We start from the raw sequence: 27,022 nt of genomic DNA, 5'->3' as shown, positions 1-27,022 counted from the left end.
AAGTAGAAGTGGGTGGCAACCTAGTCAGCAGTGACCATGAGATAGTTGAGTTCAGGATCCTCACAAAAGGAAGAAAGGAGAGTAGCAAAATATGGATCCTGGACTTCAGAAAAGCAGACTTTAACTCCTTTAGAGAACTGATGGGCAGGATCCTCCGGGATGCTAACATGAGGGGGCAAGGAGTCCAGGAGAGCTAGCTGTATTTTAAAGAAGCCTCACTGAGAGTGCGGGAACAAACCATCCCAAAGTGCAGAAAGAATAGCAAAGATGGCATGCGACCAGCTTGGCTTAACAGTGAAATCTTCGGTGAGCTTAAACTCAAAAAGGAAGCTTACAAGAAGTGGAAATTTGGACAGATGACTAGGTAGGAGTATAAAAATATTACTAGAGCATGTAGGGGTATAATTAGGAAAGCCAAAGCACAATTGGAGTTGCAGTTAGCAAGGGATATAAAGGGTTACTAGAAGGGTTTCTACAGGTATGTTAGCAACAAGAAGAAGGTCAGGGAAAGTATGGGACCCTTACTGAATCGGGGAGGCAACATAGTGAGAGATGTTGTGGAAAAAGCTGAAGTACTCAATGCTTTTTTGCCTCGGAACAGTCAACATGGATTCACCAAGGGTAAGTCATGCCTGACCAACCTGATTGCCTTCTATGATGAGATAACTGGCTCTGTGGATATGAGGAAAGCGGTGGATGTGATATATCTTGACTTTAGCAAAGCTTTTGATATGGTCTCCCACAGTATTCTTGCCAGCAGTTAAAAAAGTATGGATGAAAAGACTACAAGGTAGATAGAAAGCTTGCTAGATTGTTGGGCTCAACAGGTAGAGATCAACTGCTGTACACTTTCTATTCTGTGTTGTAATTGAAATCAATATATTTGAACATGTAGAAAACAAAAATATTTAAATAAATGGTATTTTATTATTGTTTAACAGTGCGATTAATTATGCAATTAATTGCGATTAATTTTTTAAATTGCTTGACAGTGCTTGAGGTTGACTCTGGAAAATCTTTATTGATCTCTCTGTATACAATTGAATCAATAAGCTTGGTTCTCTCTCATTTAACAAAAAATGGTATCTGGATTTTTTTAGCTTACTTTGTTATTTTCTAAATATATTTCCTGTAATTATCCAGGCTTTACTTTTTTCAACAGATTCTGAGATAATACTCTTGTATCTTTAAATTCCCATATCCTATGTCCAGGGTAGTGCCAAGTATAGAGTAGTATGTGCTTGTCATATTTTAACAGTTTTGGCATAATGATGCATAGCTGCCAAATGCAGTGGATAAAGGCTTACAAGGCCTTTGTATGAGTTATTAATCAAAAGCCTACCATGCACTCTTTCTTTCCTGGCCAGTCTCCTTTGAGATACAATTATTACTAAATAAAGGTCTGGATTTCCACAAACTTCCATTTAAGGTAATAGCAGCACTGCATGTCTGCTTTGGCTAGATGGCACACAGACATAAGAACATGGGACTGCCATAATGAATCACACTAATGATCTAGCTAACATGATATTCTATCTGGGATAGTGGACAGTACCTGATGAGACACTTCAATGGAGGATATAAGACCCTCATAATGGAAGGGACATTTCTCTCTAACCCTAGATGCTCAGTACATAGCTTATGTTATAAAACATGAGAATTGATAACCCATGTATGTTTGTATCTTTACTAGGGTAACTATGGATAATCTTACTAGTCATAGGTATTTCTAATTCTTTTATGAATCCTGAAGTTTTTTTGTCTTGACAATATTTTGTGGTTACAACAGGTTAATTATGTGTTGTGTAAAAACTACAGTAAAGGGACTGTGATGGAACAGAGAAACCTCCTATCAGCAGAAAAGGGGTTAAAAAGAGCCTATGGGCGCAGCTAGCCCTGCCCTGCTGTAGCTGCAGACAATGCCCAGCCAGGAGGGGGAAGAAAAGGAGCAAACTTGGGTCAGTTCAGAGCTGACTGGTGAAGAGGCACGAGGTATTGCAGCCTCTCTATGTGCGGGGAGCATCATGACATCCTGACAGCCACTGGGTGAGAAGCATGGTGTCCCTGACTGAGAGAGACCGCTAAGTGGATTGGGGAGTACCCAGGAGAGAGTGAACTTTACTATTTGATTGTAAGGATCTTGTGGGACTAGGCCCCTCCAACCTTACATCAGCCCCACCCAGAGGAACCTGAGGCTGCTGCAGCACACTGCAAAAGGTCCACAATGGGGCACTACTCCAGGCAGGACACTATAGACAGTTTGAACTATCAAAACCACACCCCAAACTGAAGGACATAGGTGGGAAGTAGCCTAGCAGTGGACTTAGACACTCTCCTAGGAGGACCCTGACAGAGCTGCTTCTCACAGGTCCCTGGGCTGGGATCCTGTGGAGCGAGAGGGCCTGGGTCCCGCTACCATACCTCCTTAAGAGCTGAGACCCAGATGTGGGTGTAAGCTAGAAGACTCCCAGCCTACACTCAGGAGCCCGGTCAGAGAAGTAAGGGGCTGGTAGGGTGACCAGATGTCCCGATTTTATAGGGACAGTCCTGATGTTTGGGTCTTTTTCATATATAGGCTCCTATTACCCCCCACCCCCATCCCGATTTTTCACACTTGCTGTCTGGTCACCCTAGGGGCTGGGAGTCATGTGCACTAGTTCCAGAGTCAAGCACTCAAAGAGTTAGGAAATGCCAGAATTAATGTTGATGGTGCATTTTTCCCTTTACAGTTGCATTATGATACAGTCTTTAATTACATGATCACATGCTTCCTTTTTTCCTTGCACTTCTGCCTCGTTATTCAGTGCATGGTGTTGTATTTATTTAGATGGGATATATTGGCCTAAACAGTCAGAGATGTTAACATAACCAGGTCACTGTCCAACATCAAGCAGTTTTAAACAAAGTTTGGGATTTGGTGTACAGAGACCTCAGTCTGCTTAGTGCCAGGACAAACACACCATTAAGAATCCTTTTAACCTTTGTTAAAGACACAGAAAAGAATGAAAAGCAGTTAAAGTATGAAATAAAGCTTTCATTTTAACAATATCTATTGTTCCCTTTCCCTTCAGCAGGAGGGAGTTTTTTGAAGGTGGGGGGAACATTGACAGTCTTTTAGATGATATTAAAGATGGTAACTGCTGTCCTTTTGGGGAGAAAGAAAATAAATTAGTTGAGATGGGGTGGAGCTGCTGTTATTGCTGCTGCTGTTGTTAAAGTCAGATCCTGTTCCCTAAAAAGACAAGACAAACACACACAGAGGGATAGAAAAGAATAGCAAAGATAGAAAATGCAGCTTCTGTCTCTGGTGTTGATTCTCACCTTCAAGCTCACTGCTGGAAAAACACATTCACAGCTCTCAGTCTTATCAGTCAGACTATTTAGGACATTGCATTTAGCAATTGCTTTACTGCTTTTTGGTCACAGGCTCGCAACAGTGTTGAAAAACATAAGAGTCTTTCAAGGCTACATCTACACTACAGGGGGGAGTCGATTTAAGATACGCAAATTCAGCTACGTGAATAGCGTAGCTGAATTCGACCTATCGCAGCCGACTTACCCCGCTGTGAGGACGGTGGCAAAATCGACCTCTGCGGCTTCCCGTCGATGGCGCTTACTCCCACCTCCGCTGGTGGAGTAAGAGCGTCAATTCGGGGATTGATTGCCACGTCCCGACGGGATGTGATAAATCGATCCCTGAGAGGTTGATTTCTACCCGCCGATTCAGGCGGGTAGTGTAGACCCAGCCTTAGCCAGCCATGACTGTATTATTTAGAAGGCAAAAGGAGCGAGATAGAAAAGAGAAGAAATAAGCTGGAGAAGGAAAAGAATACATGGGGTGTCAGAGGTGAGACAAAGTTACACAACCCAGGTGGTATTTGGGATTTAGCTGGAAGTGCTGATGTCATCTGGTTCCCTCTCTCTGGCCCAATCTGGTCAGGACATCTCTCAGGATTAGGATGAAGGAAGTCTGGGTTTCCCGGAAGTGGTGGAGGTGGCAGCTGTGCTGGCATAGCTCGCTCTAGTGGACAACTTTTCTTCCAAAGTCTTTAAAGGACTCCAAAAGGGAGTGATGTGCAGAATAGTCCATCCCCTCATTATTTTGTCCACCAATTAGGCTTAATTTCCAACACACCAATTTTGGTTCACTCATTTCTGATCCCACACGTCTCTTGTTTACTGGCATGATCTTAGCATGGTCCTTGAGTTATATCGGTAGGCACAGGCACTGACTTCCTCCACTCCACTTGCACTTCACGGCAGGGGAAAGCAAATCACAAAGTTCCATGAAAGTTCCCTTACGCATGCGAAAGTTTCGCAGCCACTGGGAATCATCCCAGACCTGTCACTTTACTTCCATGTAAATAAACTGCCCTCCCCTCCCCCCTTTGATCACCGCTTGCAGAGGCAATAAAGTCATTGTTGTTCAAAATTCATGCATTCTTTATTACTTTGTCACACAAATGGGGGGATAACTGCCAAGGTAGCCCAGGAGGGGTGGGGGAGGAGTGGGAGAGGGAAGGACAAGGCTACACTGCACTTCAAAACTTATTGAATGCCAGCTTTCTGTTGCTTGGGCAGTCCTCTGGGGTGGAGTGGTTGGGTGGCCAGAGGCCCCCACCCCCACGTTCTTGGGTGTCTCGGTGAAGAGGCTATGGAACTTGGGGAGGAGGGCGGTTGGTCACACAGGGGCTGCAGCGGCGGTCTGTGTTACTCCTGCTGCCTGTCCTGCTCAACAATACGCTGGAGAATATGAGTTTGATCCTCAAGTAGCCTGAGCATTGCTTCCTGCCTCCTTTCATCACGCTGACGCCATATCTCCTCTCGCTGGTCCCTCCTGTCCTCTCGCTGGTCCCTCCTGTCCTCGCGTTCATTTTGTGCTTTCCTGCACTCTGACATTGTCTGTCTCCACGCATTCTGCTGGGCTCTTTCAGGGTGGGAGGACTGCATGAGCTCAGAGAACATGTCATCGCGAGTTTTTTTGCCTTCTAATCTTCGCTAGCCTCTGGGATGGAGACGATAGAGCGAGCATTGAAACATTTGCAGCTGTGGAAGGGAAAAAAAAGGGAGAGTTGTATTTAAAAAGACACATTTTAGAGAACAATGGGTAGACTCTTCCATGGTGAACCAAGCTGTTAACATTACATAGCACCTAAAATTAAATAGCACGTGTGCTTTCTTTACAAGGTTGCATTTTGAGTCTTATATTGAGGGCCTGCCAGTTTGGTGTGAGAGATCACACATGCAGGGCCGGCAGGCAACAGAATTCAGCTTGCAGGCAGCCATGGTAAGCCACAGTCTTTTGGCTTTTTTAACCTTCATAACATGTGGGAATGGTTTCAAACAGCAGCGCCCTCATGTTCCAACCCCGTTGGGTTGGCCATTTAAAATGGGTTGGCCATTTAAAAGGAGGGGCAGCGTTTTTTGGGTTAACGTGCAGCACAAACCCAACTAAAACCCTCCACCACACCCTATTTTAGGGGATGACCGCTTCACCCCTCCCCCCACCGCATGGCGCACAGCGGGGATGATTTCTGTTCAGCCAGAGGCGAACATCCCAGCAGGAATGGCCACCTCTGAATGTCCCCTTAATAAAATTCCCCTATTTCAACCAGGTGACCATGAATGATATCACTCTCCTGAGGATAATACAAAGAGATAAAGAACGGATGTTGCTTGAATGCCAGCAAACACCGGGACCATAGGTTGCCATGCTTTGTTATGCAATGATTCCAGACTAAGTGCTACTGCTCTCATGTGGTAATGGAGAACGGAATACGGCTGCCCTCCCCAGAAACCTTTTGCAAAGGCTTTGGGAGTACATCCAGGAGAGCTTCACTGAGCTGTCCCTGGAGATTTCCGCTCCATCCCCATACACATTAACAGACTTTTCCAGCAGCTGTACTGGCCGCAAATGCAACCCAAGTCTTCAGGGAAAATCATCATTAAACACGCTTGCTTTTAAACCATGGTACAATATTTACAAAGGTACTCTCACCAGAGGTGCCTTCGCTGCCTTCAAGGTCCGTGAGCCGCCTTGGGTGGGTTAGGAGGGTGCTAAACAGTTCTTGGATCTCGGGGAAAACATTTTCCCCGCTTCCTTGCTGTGCGCTAACTTCAACATCCTCCTCCTCCTCCTCTTTCTCGTTCCCTAAATCTGCATTCCTGTTGCACGAGAGTCCATTGACGGAGTCAAAGCACAGGGGTGGGGTAGTTGTAGGGGTACCCCTTAGAATGGCATGCAGTTCATCATAGAAGCGGCATGTCTGGGACTCTGCCCTGGAGCGGCCGTTTGCCTCTCTGTTTTTTTGGTAGGCTTGCCTCAGCTCCTTAAGTTTCACGCGGCACTGCTGCAGGTCCCTGTTTTGGCCTCTGTCCTTCATGCCCTTTGAGATTTTTTTCAAATATTCTGCATTTCATCTTTTAGAACAGAGTTCTGATAGCACAGATTCTTCTCCCCATACAGTGATCAGATCCAGTACCTCCTGTTCGGTCCATGCTGGAGCTCTTTTGCGATTCTGGGACTCCATGGTCACCTCTGCTGAGGAGCTCTGCATGGTCACCTTTGTTGATCAGCTCTCCACGCTGGGCAAACAGGAAATTAAATTCAAAAGTTTGCAGGGCTTTTCCTGTCTACCTGGCCAGTGCATCGGTGTTGAGAGTACTGTCACAATGGAGCACTCTGGGATAGCTCCCAGAGGCCAATACCATCAAATCGTGTTCACACTACCCCAAATTCAATCCGGCAAGGTTGATTTCAGCACTAATCCCCTTGTCAGGTAAGAGTGCCGAAATCTATTTTAAGAGCCCTTTAAGTCGACAGAAATGGCTTCGTCGTGTGGATGGGAGCAGGGTAAAATCGATCTAATGTTGCTAAATTTGACTTAAACTCGTAGTGTAGACCAAGGCTAAGAATAACCCGTACACAATGGGCTCAGTCCTCTCTAAGTGTGTATCTACACTGCAATTAAAAACCCACAGCTGGCCTATGACAGCTGATTCAGCCTTGCGGTGTTTGGGCTAAGGGGCTGTTTAATTGTGATGTAGATGTTTGGGCTCAGGCTGGAGCCCAGGACCATCCCACCTTGCAAAGTCCTAGAGTCCAGGCTCCAGCCTGAGCCAAACTAAGACAAATTTCTGCTTCTCCCAGTTCTGGAGGTTGGAGAGGAACTGAACTGGCTGCTTGCCAAAGTTAGAGGAACCACATAGCTGTTCTGATTTATGACTTCTGGAATGATTGCTTAGGAACCATTGTACTGGCCAAGGATTGTTGGAGTGCAATATGCTTCAGCTACTTCCCTTTCACCCTTGCCCCCAAATGGCCCTATAAAGAAAGTATGTAGCCAAGCAGGGGATTCCCTGTGAAAGGAAGATCCGCAGCTGCCACGTTAGAGCAGCTTTAGGTACTGAGTTGTTCTCAGTCTGAGGCCCGTGGGCTGCTTATGGCCCAATCAGCACACGACTGTGGCCCACATGACATCCTTCTAAAAAAATTTAAAGATTGCTGTGAGGTTTGTTGAGTGGTGAATTCAAGCAGTTAAGTATAGTTGAATGTCACATCAGTGTTATGTCAGCAATTAAGTAGGGCACATGAGAGAAAATGGATCACCTTATTGTTCACGGAGATATGTAACCATTGGTAGCTTCAGCAACTGATGAAATCAAAAAGGAGCATGAAAGAAAGAAGCATCAGAGTTTGGCAGTAGAAGGAAGGAAGGTAAAAGATGATTGGAAAAAAATGTCTGCAGTTATAGAAAAGATGGGAAGCCATTTTGCTTATGATGCACAGCCCTCACTGCATGCAAAATGTACAATGTAAAACATTGAGACAAAACATCAAGACTTTCAAAGTAGATACTCAGAAAAATCAGAAGATAGAAAGTTGAAAATTAGTCATCTTGAGAAATCGCTAAACAATGAGCAGAAAGTATTGTGTACCATGTTTACTTGAGCAGATGCTGTGACACTTGCATCTTACAAAATTTCGTGGATTCTTTCCAAACACAGGCAACCATTTAGTGGCGAGGAGCTAATAAAACAATGCTTTGTAGAATCCGTGGAGTATCTCTTTAATGATTTGAAAAACAAAAATGAAGTCATAAGAAGCATAAAAAATCTGCTGTTAAGCAATGGAACAATATGTCGGCAGATCTCAGAACTTTCAGAAAAAATGGCTATACAAGTTAAACCAAAGATCGCCTATGCTCGCAGTTTTAAGTTTAGCAGTTGACGAACCAACAGACATAGGAGACATAGCACGACTTTGCATTTGGATTCAATGCATTGATACTGTCAACTTTGAAATTACAGAAGACTTGCTTTTACTCCAGTCACTACATGATCAAATTCATGGGGAGATATGTACATTGCTGTTTGCAAAGCCTGCAATGAAATGAATGTTCTGCTAAATTCAGTTGTTTCTGTTACTACAGATGGAGTCCGGGTTTGACTGGTAAACATCGGGGACTAGTTGCCGAAATGACAAAGGATCAGGCAAATTTGTTGGCATTTCACTGTATTGTGCATCAACAGGCTCTATGCAGCAAGTTAGGAGAAGGCCTCATGAAGGGAATAATGTACATAGTTGTTAAAGTAATAAACTACATTCATGACATACCTATACTACCTTGCCATTTTCTTTCTTTGCTGCAAGATGAGGCGAGATTAAAGAGGCTACGACTTTTCAGCTTGGAAAAGAGGAGACTAAGGGGGGATATGATAGAGGTATATAAAATCATGAGTGATGTGGAGAAAGTTGATAAGGAAAAGTTATTTACTTATTCCCATAATACAAGAATTAGGGGCCACCAAATGAAATTAATGGGCAGCAGGTTTAAAACAAATAAAAGGAAGTTCTTCTTCACACAGCGCACAGTCAACTTGTGGAACTCCTTGCCTGAGGAGGTTGTGAAGGCTAGGACTATAACCGCATTTAAAAGAGAACTGGATACATTCATGGAGGTTAAGTCCATTAATGGCTATTAGCCAGGGTGGGTAAGGAATGGTGTCCCTAGCCTGTTTGTCAGAGGGTGGAGATGGATGGCAGGAGAGAGATCACTTGATCATACGTACACTCCCTCTGGGGCACCTGGCATTGGCCACTGTCAGTAGACAGGATACTGGGCTAGATGGACCTTTGGTCTGACCCAGTATGTCCGTTCTTATGTTCTTATGTTCTAAGTAATTGAGTCTTCATATGGCAATAAACTGTTACACACAGAAGTAAGATGGGTAAGTCAATATAAGGTTCTTTAGAGATTTGCTGCATTACTTCTAGAAATTGTGTGGTTTCTTTCTGAAATCGAAGAGGAGGATAAATATCCCGAATTAAAAGATGGCAATTGGAAGAAAGACTTGGCATTCTTTGCCGATCTCACTGAACATCTAACCAAGCTGAATGTACAGTTACAGTCTGAAAGAAAAATAATTGATGAGTAAATGTGCGCTGTTGCCAGTTTTAAGATCAAGCTTGAAATAGACATTGCTCAAATTAAAGGAGATCTCATACATTTCCTGATGTTAAACAAAGCACGTGAGGGTGCTCTGGAAAGTAACAAAAGAGAAATATTTGTTGCTTTGGTACAGCAGCAAATAGAAAAATTTTCATCACATTTTGGAGATTTCGTGAAAGTAGAGTCTGCTGGTGCTTTTCTATGGGGTCCTTACACCTTCCCTATTTTAAAATTTAAAGATCTTGCTGCAACATTTAATGTTCCAGGCAGGGACTAGAAGAGGAGCTGTCAGATTTGCAGGGACAGGAAGCAATTTATGCAGCACAGCATGCAACTTCTATTCAGGAATTATGGAAATGTGTTGTTGGAAAAATATGTGTCTTTTGAGTGCCAAAAGAGTTTGAGTCTCTGTTTGGACCAACTTACATTTGTGAATGTACATTCTCAGACGTGTGCTGAATTAAGTCTCGATATTGTGCATGCTTGACTGATGCAAACCTTCATGCCTAGCTGTGATTCGCTGTCACCCATCTTCAACCTGACTGTGAAGCAATTACTGCTTCGAGCAAAGGAAGTTGCCAGACCTCCCACTAATGTAAGCATGGGACCAAATTAATTTTAACAGTTAATGTTTTGACTCATTTTGCTAATTTAAAATGCTCTTGGTAGACATTTGCCAATGTTGAAATGAAAGGCACTATATTGGTTTGAATTACATTGCTGTCATATAACAAATACTAAACTTTTTTTTTTAGATGTACAAGTAGGATATATATTATGTAGATGTATATGCAGCCCACAGTGGTAAATAGATTGAGAACCACTTTCTGGCCCAAAGATCTGGCCCCTTATATTAAATAACACTGAGCCATTGGGACACCCATTATTAATTTCCTGGTGTGTTGAAACTGTGTATTTTTATTCTTTGTTTCCTATATCTTAACTAGTTTCCAATCCATGATAGAACTTTACTTACACCCTGCAACTATTTAGGTTTCTTAATTGCCTCATCTGAGAGACTTCATGACAGGCATTTGTGAATATCCAGTATATTGTATCTGCCAGTTTATCTATTTGGTATCTGAATTTCTTGAAGAGTTTTATTAGGTTGGAGAAGCACAATTTCTCTTTGTATATCCACGCTGATTTAACACTATATTATGCTCAACCACTGAGGTGGTTTTTGTTTGTTTGTTTGTTTCTAATTTACCTTGTAATGAAGTCTGCTATTCATAGGCTCGCATTTGTAAAGAGAACCACAATACTGGCTACTGTCCAGTCCTCCAATATAGATTTTAATGATAAATTAACTATTTTTATTAACAGTTACTTCATTCATCCCAGTCTTACCATCCAGTTCTGGTGAGCTATTACAATTTAAATTATCACTTTGTTCTGACATCTCCCCTTTTGTCGTGTCAGTCTCTGACAGTGTCATCTTTATTACCTGAAAGGAATTGCTTTAAAGGTGGGAGTCTATCTCCTGATCATCCTGTGTAGTGAGCAGTGATGGAAAAAAGACATTTGCCTTCCCCTTTGTGGCTGTTTCTCTTATTCCCTGGCAATCTAGTGAAATATAGACTCTCTAACTACAGATGGCCAGGAAACCAAATCTCAGTTCTGTGAAAATATGAATTTTTGGAATTTTTTTCCATCATGAGTTGGGACAAAAGGCCATAGCCTCAAAAATTGGAAACTCTGAAATTTGGTGTTTCTGAAACAAAATATGCTCCCTGCAATCCCAGCTTGACCTTCTGCCAGGCTACAGCAGAATCAGGGACTCTGGAAGCCTGGAGTCCCCAGCAGCCTGCCAGGCAGCTATAGAGGTGTCAGGCTGGGCAGCTTATCAGCAAAATGAGGTAGGATCAGAAGCTAAAATAGGAACAGAACAAGTTACAAATTACTTAGACAAATTAGATGTGTTTAAGTCACCAGGGCCTGATTAAATGCATCCTAGAATACTCAAGGAGCTGATTGAGTAGATATCTGAGCCATTAGCGATTACCTTTGAAAAGTCATGGAAAATGGGAGAAGACTGGAAAAGGGCAAATATTGTTCCAATCTATAAAAAGGGAAATAAGGACAACCCGAGGAATTACAGACCAGTCAGCTTAACTTCTGTACCTGGAAAGATAAGGGAGCAAATAATTAAGCAATCAATTTGCAAACATTTAGAAGATAATAAGGTGATAAGTAACAGTCAGTATGGATTTGTCAAGAACAAATTGTGTCAAACCAACCTGATAGCTTTCTTTGACAGGGTAACAAGCCTTGTGGATAGGGGGGAAGCAGTGAGGTGGTATATCTTGACTTTAGAAAAGCTTTTCGTATTGTCTCACATGACCGTCTCATAAACAAACTAGCGAAATGCAACCTAGATTGAGCTACTATAAAGTGGGTGCAAAACTTGTTGAAAAACTGTTCCCAGAGAGTAATTATCAGTGGTTTACAGTCATGCTGGAAGGGCATAATGAGTAGGGTCCCGCAGGGATCATTTCTGGGTCCGGTTCTGTTCAATATCTTCATCAATGATTTAGATAATGGCATAGACAGTACACTTATAAAGTTTGTGGATGATACCAAACTGGGAGGTGTTGCAAGTACTTTGGAGGATAGGATTAAAATTCAAAATGATCTGGATAAACTGGAGAAATGGTCTGAAGTAAATAGGATGAAATGGACAATTGGACAAATGTTCAATAAGGACAAATGCAAAGTACTCCATTTAAGAAGGAACAATCAGTTGCACACATACAAAATGGGAAATGACTGCTTAGGAAGGGGTACTGCAGAAAGGGATATGGGGGTCATAGTGGATCACAAGCTAAATATGAGTCAACAGTGTAACACTGTTGCGAAAAAGCAAACATCATTCTGGGATGTATTAGCAAGAGTATTGTAATCAAGACAAGAGAAGTAATGTTTCCGCTCTACTCCGAGCTGATTAGGCCTCAACTGGAGAATTGTGTCCAGTTTTGGGTGCCACATTTCAGAAAAGACGAGGACAAATTGGAGAAAGTCCAGAGAACAACAAAAAGGATTAAAGGTCTAGAAAACATGACCTATGAGGGAAGATTGAAAAAATTGGTTTTGTTTAGTCTGGAAAAGAAAAGACCCAGAGGGGACATGATAACAGTTTTCAAGTACATAAAAGGTTGTTACAAGGAGGAAGGAGAGGAATAGTTCTTCTTAACCTCTGAGGATAGGACAAGAAGAAATGGGCTTAAATTGCAGCAAGGGAAATTTGGGTTGGACATTAGGAAAAACTTCCTAACTGTCAGGGTGGTTAAGCACTGGAATAAATTGCCTAGGGAGACTGTGGAATCTCCATCATTGGAGATTTTTAACAACAGGTTAGACAAACACCTTCCAGGAATGGTCTAGATAATACTTAGTCCTGCCATGAGTCCAGGGGACTGAACTAGATGACCTCTCATGGACCCTTCCAGTCCTATGATTCTATGAAACCAAGCAAGGAGGAGCTGGCAGGCAGGGTTTCAAACGGTTCTGTCAGAATTTCATCCAAATTGAACCTTTCCCACAAGATTTTTAAAAGTTGATGAATTTGCAAATTCAGAGACCACTGAGTGAAGCTTTCACCCTTCATTTCACAAATATTATGGCGCGTATAGCATGCGGCTATAAGCATAGGAATATTGTCATCGACCATGTCCAGCCTCCCATATAGGCAGCGCCGGGGGCCCATTTGTGCTAAGTCATCCACAATGTCACACACATTGCCCAGAGTCACGGTCTTTCGGAGCAGAATGCAATTAATAGCCCTGCACACTTCCATCAACACAAGTCCAATGGTCAACTTTCCCACTCCGAACTAGTTAGTGACTGATCGGGAGCAGTCTGCTTCTTCAACGGCAGAGCAGTTCTCATTCTCATGTCCGTGCGCCGCAGGGCTGGGGCGAGCTCATCACACAGTCCCATGAATGTGGCTTTCCTCATCTGAAAGTTCTGCAGCTACTGCTCGTCATCCCAGACGTGATGACAATGTGATCCCACCACTCAGTGCTTGTTTCCTGAGACCAAAAGCAGCGTTCCACTGTGGTCAGCACCTCCGTGAATGCCACAAGCAATCTCGTGTCATAGCTACTACGCATGGCAAGATAAATGTCGAACTGTTTTTGCCTTTATAGTTTAAGGAATAAGTCCACTGCCACTTGTGATGTGTTATTGAGAGTGAGCAGCATATCGGTCAACAGTGCAGGATCCATTCCTTCAGAACGAAGAGGCAGAGCGCGCAGTACACAAACCGTTTAAAGATGGCACCAAATGCGGACGGAAGCACAGGGATTGCTGGGGTGTGAGGCAATGCATCACAGGGCATTGGGACAGGACCCAGGGTGTCCCGTGACCCTCTCTGCCTTCCCACAACTCTTAGCGGCAGAAGAGGAAGAGATGCTCTGTGGGATAGCTGCCTAGAGTGCACCACTCCGAATACCCCCACAAGTGTGAACATGCTATTGCACAGGCAGCTGACTGTGAACACACAAATAGATAAATTGGCAGACATAATTTGTTTCCCTTCAGCATTCTCTGAGTGGTGCTGTAACTGCCGATGCTGTAACTCTGCCAGTGTAGATATATCTTCAGCTTCATTCAGGTGTCTTCATTTTGTTGTCTGTTGCATTGAAAGATTAAATTAGATTTGATATTTAAGCTATTTATTAACTAAATATTCTTTTCTATGTTTGCTCATGAAAGAGAACATTAATTGCACCAACACCTTTTATCTGTTACTTAGGTTTACACGAGAGAAGATAATGTGAACTCCTGGTTTCTCAAATGCTATTCTCAAAGAATTATCTTCCTTTGATCAATGGCATTCATGTCATCTCAGTGAGAATCTGGGGATTAAGTTGACTAATTAAAATATCTTTACTCTTTAACTACTTTTTGGAAACTTTTCTTATTGTCTTTAAGATAACTTTTAAGGCATGTTTGCTTATACATTTCTCAATTTTGAATATATGATACAGTTGTGCTGCTGCATCTATTAGCAGAGAAAGCAACAAAAGCTTGAATCGGTACTTGTTAAATTTCATTGTTATTCATTTAAAATCTTTTGGGTAAACTTTCAAAGCAGTGTGGAGGAATTTTGCACACAGACTCCATTATTTATTATTGATCTACTGAATCTTAAAGAGGATTTGGGCATTCAACAACAGACCATGTACGAAAGTTTTCAAATAAATCATTGTTTGATAAGTCACCTATCAGTTGCTCTAGTAACAAGAATTATACTTTCAATTTTTGTAAATCCTGTAGTTGGCAATTTAGCTTACATTTATAAAAGTGCTCTCTAACATGGTAGGTGTCAGTTTGTACCACTGTGGATAAATCCTTAAATAGACACCAGGCCAGAGAGAGAATGACTCTATAGCCTGGTGCTTGAGGGATGGGAGACCTGGGTTCCAATCCCCCTACTCCAGTCACTCTTTCATTATTTACCCACAGTGCATCAGCTTCAACAGGAGAGTGTGAGGGGACTCCACATCAGAATATCACATAATGCTCTAACCACTAAGCTCTCCTGAGAGGTAGGATATGACCAGGAGTCTCCTTTCTCCCCTTCAGGCAGAGGGTAGGAATTGAACCTGGGTCTCTCACATCCAAAATGAGTGCTCTAATCACTGGAGTATAAGGTAGAAGACACCTCCACATCTTTTGGCCATTTTGTGTGGCAAGAGACAGGTTCCTAAATTATTAAACAAGAAACTGTTTAGGTGCTAAAACACCTGACTCCAGGATACTGGTTCCTGTTTGTGGATCATTAAGCAGAAATGACCACTCCCTGCGTCTTGGATTTAGGTGCCTATCTGCATGAGAGGGGCAGGGCTTAGCACACACAGTCCTTTTGGTATCTCCCATTGGCTAGCTTAAGTGGCTTCCTGCTTAGTGTGCTGGTTTTTCAACACCTAAAACTCTTTGTGAATCTGGGCTTACATTTCTAAATCCTCAAACTTGCAAATACTTAGGCGTGTTTAATGTCATGAACAAGAGTATCCCCATTGAAGGAAATGGATCAATTGATTTCAGTGGGACTACTTAGGAGTTTAAATGTAGGTCCCATACCTCAGTAAATTCTGGTTGTTTCCCTATTAACTGTGGGAACAAAGTTATACCTGCAAAAGAAGTACAGGTTGAGCCCATGTGCCCCATTATTTGTAAATGACCAAATGAAGGTTGGGAGGTTCAAAATAAGACAGTGATACAGGCATTAGCATTCCTTAGACCTAACTTCCATTCTCCATAAAATTACTGAATTACTATTAAGAGAAAAAATCACTAAACATCTGGAGGATAACAAGATTATTAATATTAAACAGCCTGGGTTTAAAAATCTTGCCAGAAAAACTTGATTCTGGTTTTGATAGAATTTCAAATTTATTGGATGCAGGGTATGGAGTGTATGTGCTATATTTGAAATTAGTAAAATATTTGACCCTGTTTCTCAGAATCTTATTTGAGCACATTTTTGACAGCAGTACCATATTGTTTAAATTATGTGAGATACAGTACATTTACAGAGACACTCGAGTCCTGAGTCTCAATCACACTGAGGCCTTGGCAACATAAAGGGGCCTTAAAAGCAATAGAAATGCTGCACTGAAAATAGCTCTTGTGCTGGGGGCCCATTTCCCTGAAACCACTTTTCTTCTTTAAAAAGAAAATGAATTGAATCAAGTCTATCATGCAAAACAACACAAGCTACAAAATCTAAATGTAAACAGGAAAAGTTTTTTTCACTTGTTCTTGGTCCTATATGTTGCATTTTCTTCACATTACTTGCACAACCACCCTCCTTTTCCCACTCTTTCCGCTCAGGGTGTTTGAAAGATGCTGAATACAAAGATTCTCCAGTGACAGAGAGAGACAAGCTTATCCTTTGATTCCACCACTCCCTGTCACTGGTTTACTGTTAAAACCATCCATGTCAATGGAGGAAAAACATGTTTCCAGTGAAAGCTTCCTTTGCTTATGACAAAAACTTGGTAAATCATACAAGAGGGAAAATAAACCCAGTAGATCTTTATTCACCATTGTCTTGCACCTTGTATAGTTATTTATGCTAATGCAAAGTGAGTGCTAAGTAATTGATAAATACTCCTTTTCTGATTTGGTAATGTTGTAGTATACTCACTTAGCATGAGTGCAAAGCAGTGGAGAATCAGGATCAATAAATTGACTGCAGCAGCATGATCAGCTTAAGCGCATTATGTATCAATAATGGTTTAATAGCAGTAGTATTGATATCAATTTGAATGACTAATTGAAATTAGACATTGTTTAATATAATCAATTAATTTAGGACAAGATTCAGAAAGCATTACTCATGCAAAGTAATCCTTTGAATCAATGGCCTGCTATGTCCATACATATGCCTTGTTTTAATTTTAATTTCATATTTTATGACTGAAATACTATGTTCGTTATTAGCACTCCCTGAGACATGTTTCCTTCAAAATATGTGCTACACTGGCAGACCAAGTGCCACCACATGCCAACGCCCCTAGGTCTCAACTGAACACTGACAAATACATAACTGGTACCAGCCTGGCTCACCTGTGTGCTAGTATTGTGTAAATAACTCTTATTTATTTTTCTTAGTTAAGAAATCTTTAGATAGTTTATGAAAGGATTGGCTACAAGCATTGTTTTTGGTGTGAGATCTAAGGTGCAATTGACCTGGGGTAAGTGACTGGTTTTTTGGGACTGGGAGAAACATGAATATTGCTGTAGTTTTTGGTCTAAGAGACCATCTGTCACAAAGGCAAGCTTACTTGGGAGGATAGATAGACTGGAATACCCAAGTGTACTGTCTGTGACTCCATGATAAAGGCAGTTATAGTGCTTAAGGAGTTTATACTTGACAAATGATTGGCGAAAATCAAGTATAAAGCTCACAATCAATTTGGGGGGTTTGTTCCCTGCTTCTTAATGACCTGCCCTGCAGTTGGTATTCATACTCTTGAGTCACTGCAGGACAGCTTGACAATATAGCTTCATAATTCTCATAATTATCTTCTTACTCCCTTCCTTCTCCCCATATTTTTCCACATATTTATAGTTTTATCTAATTTACCTATTTCTTTTTCATTTTTTGTCTCCTTAATCCATTAGAATCCTGGTTTCTCTCATATTTGTATCCTTACTCAAGGCTTCTTTGTTCTTGAGAAATATCTTCCATCTAATCAAAGTCCTTTAGTAATGATGCATTTATGATATTGCACCACTTTGCAGAATAATCTCCCATTGCATTTTCCAAACAAGATTTCTGCTGAAGTATTTAATTCTCATATGGCATTTACCTTTTTAACTGTGCATTTAATTCTTAGCTAATTGCCATCAATATTTATGCCGTTGAACTTTTATCCTGTTACATCTTGTATAATTGCTACCATTAGATCATCTCCCAAAGGTTTTCCATTCTGATTCATATACTCCACCAAAGTCATTCTTTTGCAAAGCATGTTTTTTTATAATGGTATTAAACTATGTACTCAGTTTATACTTTAGCATAGAATTGAGGTTGATGACCTTTGAAGTTAATTTTAGTAACCACTTTCAGTTTCTAGTTTTAAAATAAAAAAAAAATTACTGCTAGAGTTGCCCACTCTGCTTTTTTTCTGTTCTTTTCAAAAGTTGCTATTTCAGTGGAATAGGGCTTGATTTTTGAAAGCAACATCTTACGCCAGATCCTCAACTGGTCTACTTTAATTTATACATCCTGCAATGTTCATTGACTTCACATTTACCCATATAGTCTCAGAGCCTTAAAATTCTCCCTTTCCTCCAGGAATGATGTGTCTTTACTTTAATTGGATATGCCATTTAACCATCTTCCAGAAGCAGAAAGGAGAGGAGAATCTTGCTTTTCTCCTTCATTCCATCAATCTGTAAAAGCTTTACATTATGCTGACCAAAGCAAGAACCCAGCTCCTCTGATCCCATCATTGCTGTTTCCAAATCCTGAGAGCACAGGAGGCAACTTAACTCTTTAATAAATTTGGTCATAAAGTTTAAAAATAACTTGTCTCTAAGATACCAAAAACTAATACCGCACATGGTGAAAAGCTTGACAAGATCATTTTCCCCATCTACATTATACAACACCTAGGAGGAATGGTCTGATGAAGTGGGTATTCACCCACGAAAGCTTATGCTCCAATACTTCTGTTAGTCTATAAGGTGCCACAGGACTCTTTGTCACTTTTTACAGAACCAGACTAACACAGCTACCCCTCTGATACTAGGAGGAATGGGTTACTACAGTCAAAGATGTTTCCATTTCATTGTTTTATTCTGTTTTCCCCCTTGTTATTCTACTGCTGAGAGGAAATAGTAGGGAGTGTCAGCTCAGATTACAGCTCAGTAATGTCTGACAATGGACCACAGTTTAGTAGGCCGAGTACAAGCAGTTCATGGTGGAGTACGGGTTTAGACATGTAACTGTTGGTCCCTATTATCCCCAATCCCATGGGTTGGTGGAAAACTGTCAGAATAATAAAACATCTCCTGAGAAAGACATATTTAGCACTGTGAAATTACAGACTGGCACCAATGAAGCATGGGTTGTCACCTCTTAAACATTTTATTCAACAGAAAACCTAAACCAACAATACCTACAGTATAAGAAACTGATGTGAGAGTCACTTGGGGCTAGTGTGACCAGATAGCAAGTGTGAAAAATCGGGACGGGGTGGGGGGTAATAGGCACCTCTATAAGACAAAACCCTGAATAGAAGGATTGTCCCTATAAAATCAGGACATCTGGTCACTTTACTGGGGGCTTGCAGATGTATAAAGAGACAGATAAAGCAAAACAAAAATTCAATATGATATTGGGTCATGGGAAATGCTACCACTTCATGAAAATGGGGCTGTGCCTTTATGATGGGAAATAATGGTTGCAAACAGCAGTATTTCACAAGAGATTAACGTGTGGTCATATCAGTTTGTCACCCCTGCCGAACATATCCTGTGCAGCAATAGGCAAGACTTTTCCATATCCCAGAAAGGAGAGAAATAAGAGGCACTGTGAGTCTGCTGTTTTGTCTGAGAGGGCCTTAGACAGGCAACAACCACAGCAGGTTGTGACAAGAAAGCCCCAGGATGTGGAATAACCAGAACAAATGGACTTGCCATCTCCCGTCACTGGTAGTGCTTATGGTCCAGGGAAACCCTGTAGGTCCAAGCACAGGACTAATAGAACATAGTAAGTGTAGTTATTAGGTTGGTTATAAGTATTTGTAATTGTGAGGATTTCCTTAGTGTTATTAAGTTTTGGCTTGGAAGGGAAGATGTAGTTTTGGGCCCTGAGCTTCCCAGACAGAATCTGGCAGGGTATGGTGAAGTGTTTGCTATGCATGGCTAGCTGGAAATGGACACATTATAAAGCAGAGCTCTTGAAAGCACTTTAGTCACTGATTTCAGAGTAGCAGCCGTGTTAGTCTGTATCCGCAAAAAGAACAGGAGTACTTGTGGCACCTTAGAGACTAATAAATTTATTAAAGCATAAGCTTTCGTGGACTACAGCCCACTTCTTCGGATGCATATAGAGTGGAATAAATATTGAGGAGATATAATACACACATACTTGTAAGTATTCTCACACTTCTTATCAAACTGTCTGTACTGGGCTATCTTGATTATCACTTCAAAAGTTTTTTTTCTCTTACTTAATTGGCCTCTCAGAGTTGGTAAGACAACTCCCACCTGTTCTTGCTCTCTGTATGTGTGAAAAGAAATTTCTTAGTCTCTAAGGTGCCACAAGTACTCCTGTTCTTTTAATCACTGAGTGATCACTGAACACTACAGCTGCCTTATTGGGTGCCATCATGTCAGTTGGTGTGATGAGTCACCACTGAGGACAGACAGAGCCTGCTCTTATCCTTTATAATTGGCTGAATCAGCTGAGTGTTGTTTGACTCACACAATACTTTATGTGCAGCAAAGTTAAGGAATGTTTGTAATAAGAGATTTAAGCCAATTCAAAAAAAGTCAAATCTATTTATGGATTGCATGCAGGGAACAGGATATTTAGCACTGTGGTGCAGGGCAGTAGATGTCCATTCAGGACTGAGTATCCATTATTTCCCTGGAATGACGGATAGTCTGTAAAGCCATGCTTGGTTATGATTCCCAAAAATTATTTAAATGATTAAAAACATATTTTGATGAGCTCCCCAAATCAGGGATTTTACACTGGAAAACATAAAAAATTAAGGGAAAAATACCCTTAAAGGAAACTTGCTTATGCATCTGGTTGATCAAAGTATTTTTAATAACCCATTTGTTTCTTCCCTATTAAGTAGTGACACTCTGCCCTGGAAAAGGGGGAAGGAGTGGGCAGTATAACTTGATATCACACACAAGACCCTTTACAAAATCCTATTGCTATGTCCATAGCCAAAATCTATGTCTAGTTCACATTTCGCCCTAATTTTCAGGCTGCGCTGGCTCCCAAAGAGCTTTGAGAACAGACGCAGCCCAGTAGACAGCAGACCATGCACCTACAAGTTCTACTGTACGTACATGCACAGAATTGTTTGAAAATGTTGATTCTTCTTTCTCTGATGTCATATATTGTACCTGTGCAAAATCAAATACTACCCCTCGTGGCATGTGATCACAAAGACAATTAAGTCCAGAACTCATTTCTGGATTCAGATCATGAGGAATTTTATTGCTACAGCTGCAGAAGAGTCTCCCAGATGTTTTTCTGCAGCTGTAACAATGTCAAGAAAGCTTCTGATGGATATAAAATATAAAATGTGATGGATACATTATTGTTTTAAACAGAATAAAGAGAACTGTCTTAAAAATCCCAGTGGCTAGAATTCTGCCACCACTCAGTAACTGAGAATTAACAACCCAGCAACTCACTCTGGGTTTTTATGGTGGCAATATGATTAAAATCATACATTTTCACAATAAGTATTAAAAATAAATGGAGGCTAATAACTAGTTTATATATATATATATATATATATATATATATATATATATATATATATATACTGTTCCTCAGTAGGTTTTGCATTTTGAATTATGCATATACATGACTCATCTTAGAAAAGAATAAAATGGGTATTAAACTAAGAAACCTCAGAATAAAAGAGCTTCTAAAATAACATGTGCACTTGTGAAGGCCAGATTTAAATGCCAGGGAGGTCATCTCACAAGGGATTGAATCACTGCTGACAGTCCTCTCCACTGGAAGGATTATGTGCTGACATCTCATTATTAAAGTACAGAAACATGAATAATTTGTCATACATGATGCCCAAGAGATACATGCACAATTACATGGCAATAAAAAGGCTATGTAAACAACTAGGAGAAAACAACTAAAAGTATAGAAAGATTTAAATATTTTTAAATAAAAAGTTATGTATGTTTAAAAATAATCTCTTAAAAAACAGGAAAGCAAAATATGACAAAACCAAATAATGCCAGTGAAATATACTGTAATTTTATGCATGTCCAAAGAAGTTAATTTTTTCTCACTTTTTTAATGCAGATGTGATCTTTTAGGTATAAATCCCTCAACTGCCCTACTGATGTTTTAAAAAAATCTCTAAGTATTTATTGACAATATAATATATATTAACAATGAGAGGAACAGTTTTCAGTTCTGCTCAGTGAATCAGACAAACATGTTTTTGATTTCTTTAAACAGTTTTTGATTACCATCAATGAAGTTAGCTCTGAAACAGCCATCGTGATCACACTTATCTATCTACTGAAAAATAATGGAGAAAATGAAAGCAAATACTGAACTGAGTTAGACCTGAAATTCCATTAAAAACTTGTTTAAGGACAATGACTGAAACCAAGAGATTATTTCTTGCTCAGTATAAAGAACCCATGCTACCAAATGCACCAGTTTAGTAGATGTTGCACAATTTGGAAAGATGTGGTAGGCATTTGCAAGGTTTATTAAACATTGGTACATCCATATAGGGTTGTATGCTGATTTACACGCATTGCACCACTGAGTCCCAGGGCTCCCTTCCAATCCTCACACAGGTGAGTGGTTAGTGAGTGGTCTTGTCTCTACCACCCAATGCACTGGCTAGAACAGCTGAGCTGCCACAGGAGGTGCTGCAACCTGCTGCTGGGCTACAGCAGCAGCAGATTTCTTTCCTTCTGGAGTGAGGAGAGAACCAGGGAAGGAAATAGTGAGCCTTTAGGTTGTAATTCCTTCCCTGGATTGCCACAACTATCCAGCTCCCCTTGTAAACATAAAGGGCTAAATCCACAAAGGGGATTTGCACTTGTAACATCTAATTTATAGGTGCCTTGGCACTTAATGGCATGCACAGCCCTGTGTTAGGTGCACAGATTGCCCTTAAATCCTGCATCTGAAAGGGAGTTAGGCACCTCTATCTACTTCGGATTCACAGCCATGAACACTGTTCAGTGGTTAGGTACCTAAGTCAGGTCAGCCCTTTCTTGCAAAACACTGGAGGAGGAAGTGATGGTGCCACTATACTTCCCCTCCACCCCTGCAGCTTAGTGGTAGAGCACTCAGCATGTGGAAGATCTGGATCCCTACTCTGCTTGACATGAAGCAGAGACTTGAACCCAGGACTCACATCCTAGCTAAGTGCCCTAACCACTGGGCTGTAGGGTATTCTGGCCTTAATCTCTCCTGTTGAAGCTGTTCCACTTTGCATGAAATACCTAAATTGTCATTGGATCAGGGACTGGAACCTGTCTCTCCCAGCTGACTGCCCTAGTCACTATAAAGTCATTCCCTCTGGGGCCCAATGAATATTTAAGTAGTTCATATAAAAAAGTAAGCTGTCTTAAGGAACAAAGTAAATTCTTTGAAGGACAAAATCTGATTGATATGGACTCGGGAACTACAGACTGATCAGCCTCACCTCAGTCCCTGGAAAAATCATGGAGCAGGTCCTCAAGGACAAAGGTGTCGACTCTGCAGGAGCCCTGGGGCTGAAGCAGCCACAGGGAAAAATTAGTGGGTGCTCTGCACCCACCAGCAGCCAAGCTCCCCTCACCCCCCGCCCCACCTCCTCCTTCCCTGAGTGCACTGTGTGCCCACTCCTCTGCCTACCTCCCAGCGCTTCCCACCTGGCCACCGCCAAACAGCAGTTTGGTGGCATAAGCACACTCTGGGAGGGAGGGGAAGGAGCAGGAACATGGCATGCTCAGTGGAGGAGGCAGGGAAGAGGTGGGGCCGGGGCGGGGATTTGGGCAAGGAGTTGGAATAGAGGCAGGGAGGGGGTAGTATTGCAGCGGGGACTTTGGGGAAGGGGTTAGAAGGGGCGGGGCAGGAGTCGGGCCTCATGGAAGGGGTGGAGTGGGGCGGGGCCGGGGGCAGAGAGGGGTTGAGCACCCACCGGAAAGAGGGGAAGTCAGCGCCTAGGCTCAAGGCAACCATTTTGAAGCACTTGGAGGAGAGGAAGGTGATCAGGAACAAACAATATCGATTCACCAAAGGCAAGTCATGCCTGACCAACCTGATTGTCTTCTATGATGAGATAACTGGCTCTGTGGATATGGGGAAAGCGGTGGATGTGATATATCTTGACTTTAGCAAAGCTTTTGATACTGTCTCCCACAGTATTCTTGACAGCAAGTTAAAAAAGTATGGATTGGATGAAAAGACTATAAGGTGGATAGAAAGCTGACTAGATTGTCGGGCTCAATGGGTAGTGATCAACGTCTCGATGTCTAGTTGGCAGCCGGTATCAAGCAGAGTGCCCCAGGGGTCGGTCCTGGGGCCGGTTTTGTTCAAATCTTTATTAATGATCTGGATGATGGGATGGATTGCACCATCAGCAAGTTCGCAGAAGACACTAAGCTGCGGGGAAAGGTAGATATGCTGGAGGGTAGGGATAGGATACAGAGTGATCTAGACAAATTGGAGGATTGGGCCAAAGGAAATCTGATGAGGTTCAACAAGGACAAGTGCAGAGTCCTCCACTTACGTCGGAAGACTCCCATGCATCGCTACAGGCTGGGGACTGACTGGCTGGCTAAGCGGTAGTTCTGCAGAAAAGGACCCAGGGATTACAGTGGATGAGAAGCTGGATATGAGTCAGCAGTGTGTCCTTGTTGCCAAGAAGGCTAACGGCATATTGGACTGCATTAGCAGGAGCATTGCCAGCAGATCAAGGGAAGTGACTATTCCCCTCTATTCAGCACTGGTGAGGCCACATCTGGAGTATTTCATCCAATTTTGGGCCCCCCACTACAGAAAGGATATGGACAAATTAGAGAGTGTCCAGCGGAGGGCAATGAAAATGATCAAGGCTTTGCAGCACATGACTTACAAGCATAGGCGCCAACTTCTCCTGGTGCCGGTGGGTGCTTGACCCCCCCCACTCCCAGTCCCGACCCCACCCCAACCCCTACCTCTCCTGCACCTGCCCCACCCCCATTCCAACCCCTTCCCCAAAGTCCCTGTCCCAACTCTGCCCCCTTCCTGCCCCTATTGGACCTCTTCCCCAAATCCCCGCCCCAGCCCCATCTCTTCCCCGCCTCCTTCACTGAGTGCACCACTTTCCTGCTCCTCCCCTCTCCCTCCCACAGCTTGTTGTGCTGAGAAACAGCTGTTTCGTGGCAGCAAGCACTGGGAGGAGAAGCTGGGACGCGGCACGCTCTGGGGAGGAGGTGGAGGCGGAGATGAGCTGAGCTGAGGTGGGTCAGGGAGGGGAGAGGAGCTTGTCTGCCGGTGGGTGCAGAGCACCCACCAACTTTTCCCCGTGGGTGCTCCAAACCCAGAGCACCCACAGAGTCCGCGCCTATGCTTATGAGGAGAGGCTAAGGGAACTGGGCTTGTTTAGTCTGCAGAAGAGAAGAGTGAGGGGGGATTTGATAGCCTTCAACTACCTGAAAGGGGGTTCCAAAGAGCATAGAGCTCGCCTGTTCTCAGTGGTGGCAGATGACAGAACTAGAAGCAATGGTCTCAAGTTGCAGTGGGGGAAGTCTAGGTTGGATATGAGGAAACACTATTTCACTAGGAGGGTGGTGAAGCACTGGAATGGGTTACCTAGGGAGGTGGTGGAATCTCCATCCTTAGAGGTTTTTAAGGACCGGCTTGACAAAGCCCTGGCTGGGATGATTTAGTTGGTGTTGGTCCTGCTTTGAGCAGGGGATTGGACTAGATGACCTCCTGATGTCTCTTCCAACCCTAATCTTCTATGATTCTCTCAGATTTCCACACAATTGTTCATATGCAAACTTTGTGATAGCAAGTGTTTTATATCGCAAATGAACCTCAGTTCCTAGTCTTTTTTTTCTTCTCTCTTCAGGGAAAGATTTTTTGAGGGTTGGAGTACAAGAATTGAGGTCATTTGTAAAAACCACACTGCATTTACTACTCCTACTGTAATCTGTTTTAGTTTGCTCTATGTTTATATAAATCCTATGGCCTGAAGTTCTTGAGGATAAGGAGCTCTCTGCTCCCATTTGTTGAAGGGGTGGTGGTGGAGGGAAGCATGGGCACAGAGAAAGCTTGGTTTGCATAAGCTATCTACCTGGAATTCATCCAATGACACTTTGGAAGTCACCATAATTGTACATGAACTCAGACTTGGTTGGGCAGCAGAAATGAACTAAGAAAAGAAAAAAAGGCCTCCTACCTTGTAGTAAGGATTCTTTTCAAAGGTTGTCTATAAACTGGTTCCTTTCCATTGAAAGTCCTGTACTTGTGGGAGGATTTCTCAATGGGAGACTACACAGAAGCAGTTCTTTCAATGGGTGAAACACAGAAAGGGCTTTTCTGTGAAGCTACAGAGGACACCAGAAAAGCTCAGCCAACTCTGGTGAGACTCCTCCTATCCAGCCACTAAATAAAGTTGAACACACAATAGCTGATATGTTACTGGTTCCTTTGCATTGAAGAACCTGCACTATTGGGAGGGTTTTTCCAAAGGTGGTTCCGCAATGGGGTACAAAATAGAGGGCTCTTTGCTGAAGTCACAGAGGACAGCAGCTGAGATGAGTGAACTCTGAGGCCCCTCCTACCCAACTATTACAAAAGCTAAAATAAATAAAACTATTGCTGGGTTAGGTGTTGGAGCCTCAGAACAGGACCAGGCAGCAATTTCTAGGAGACTGGAGACAGGCCTTCTTAAGTGCACCTCAGAACTCTGTGGCTATGCTGCCCACTGACATCAAACCATGACTTGGATTTGGGATTGGTGACAAGGACCGTGATGTGGTAAATGGACAATTGCCTGTTGGCTACAGCCAAAGTTACTGTGTGGGGGGGGGACTTTATTTATCATCCATGTAGACATACCATTGCTATGTTTTCCCAAATTGATGCTGTTTTCAATTTTCCCCTAATCAAGTTCTCCTTGTTTCATAGGCAGACTCCGCTTGTGAAGGGAAATGTAGTGCCTATTAAAGGTGCCCATGGGTGGTACTTATTGAGCCCAGAAATTCTGTTGGGGAGAGGAGGGGCTCGAGCTGATGATATTTGTTAATTTTAAGAAGGACTAGTAACTATTTGAATCTGGCCTTCTTGTTGCCAACAACATCTAGCAGAAGATGCTATGTAACTTGTCTTTGAACAT

This window comes from Malaclemys terrapin, chromosome 5 (assembly GCF_027887155.1).
Source record: "Malaclemys terrapin pileata isolate rMalTer1 chromosome 5, rMalTer1.hap1, whole genome shotgun sequence".
NCBI classification, from domain to species: domain Eukaryota; kingdom Metazoa; phylum Chordata; order Testudines; family Emydidae; genus Malaclemys; species Malaclemys terrapin.
Note: the sequence above shows the minus strand (reverse complement) of the source record.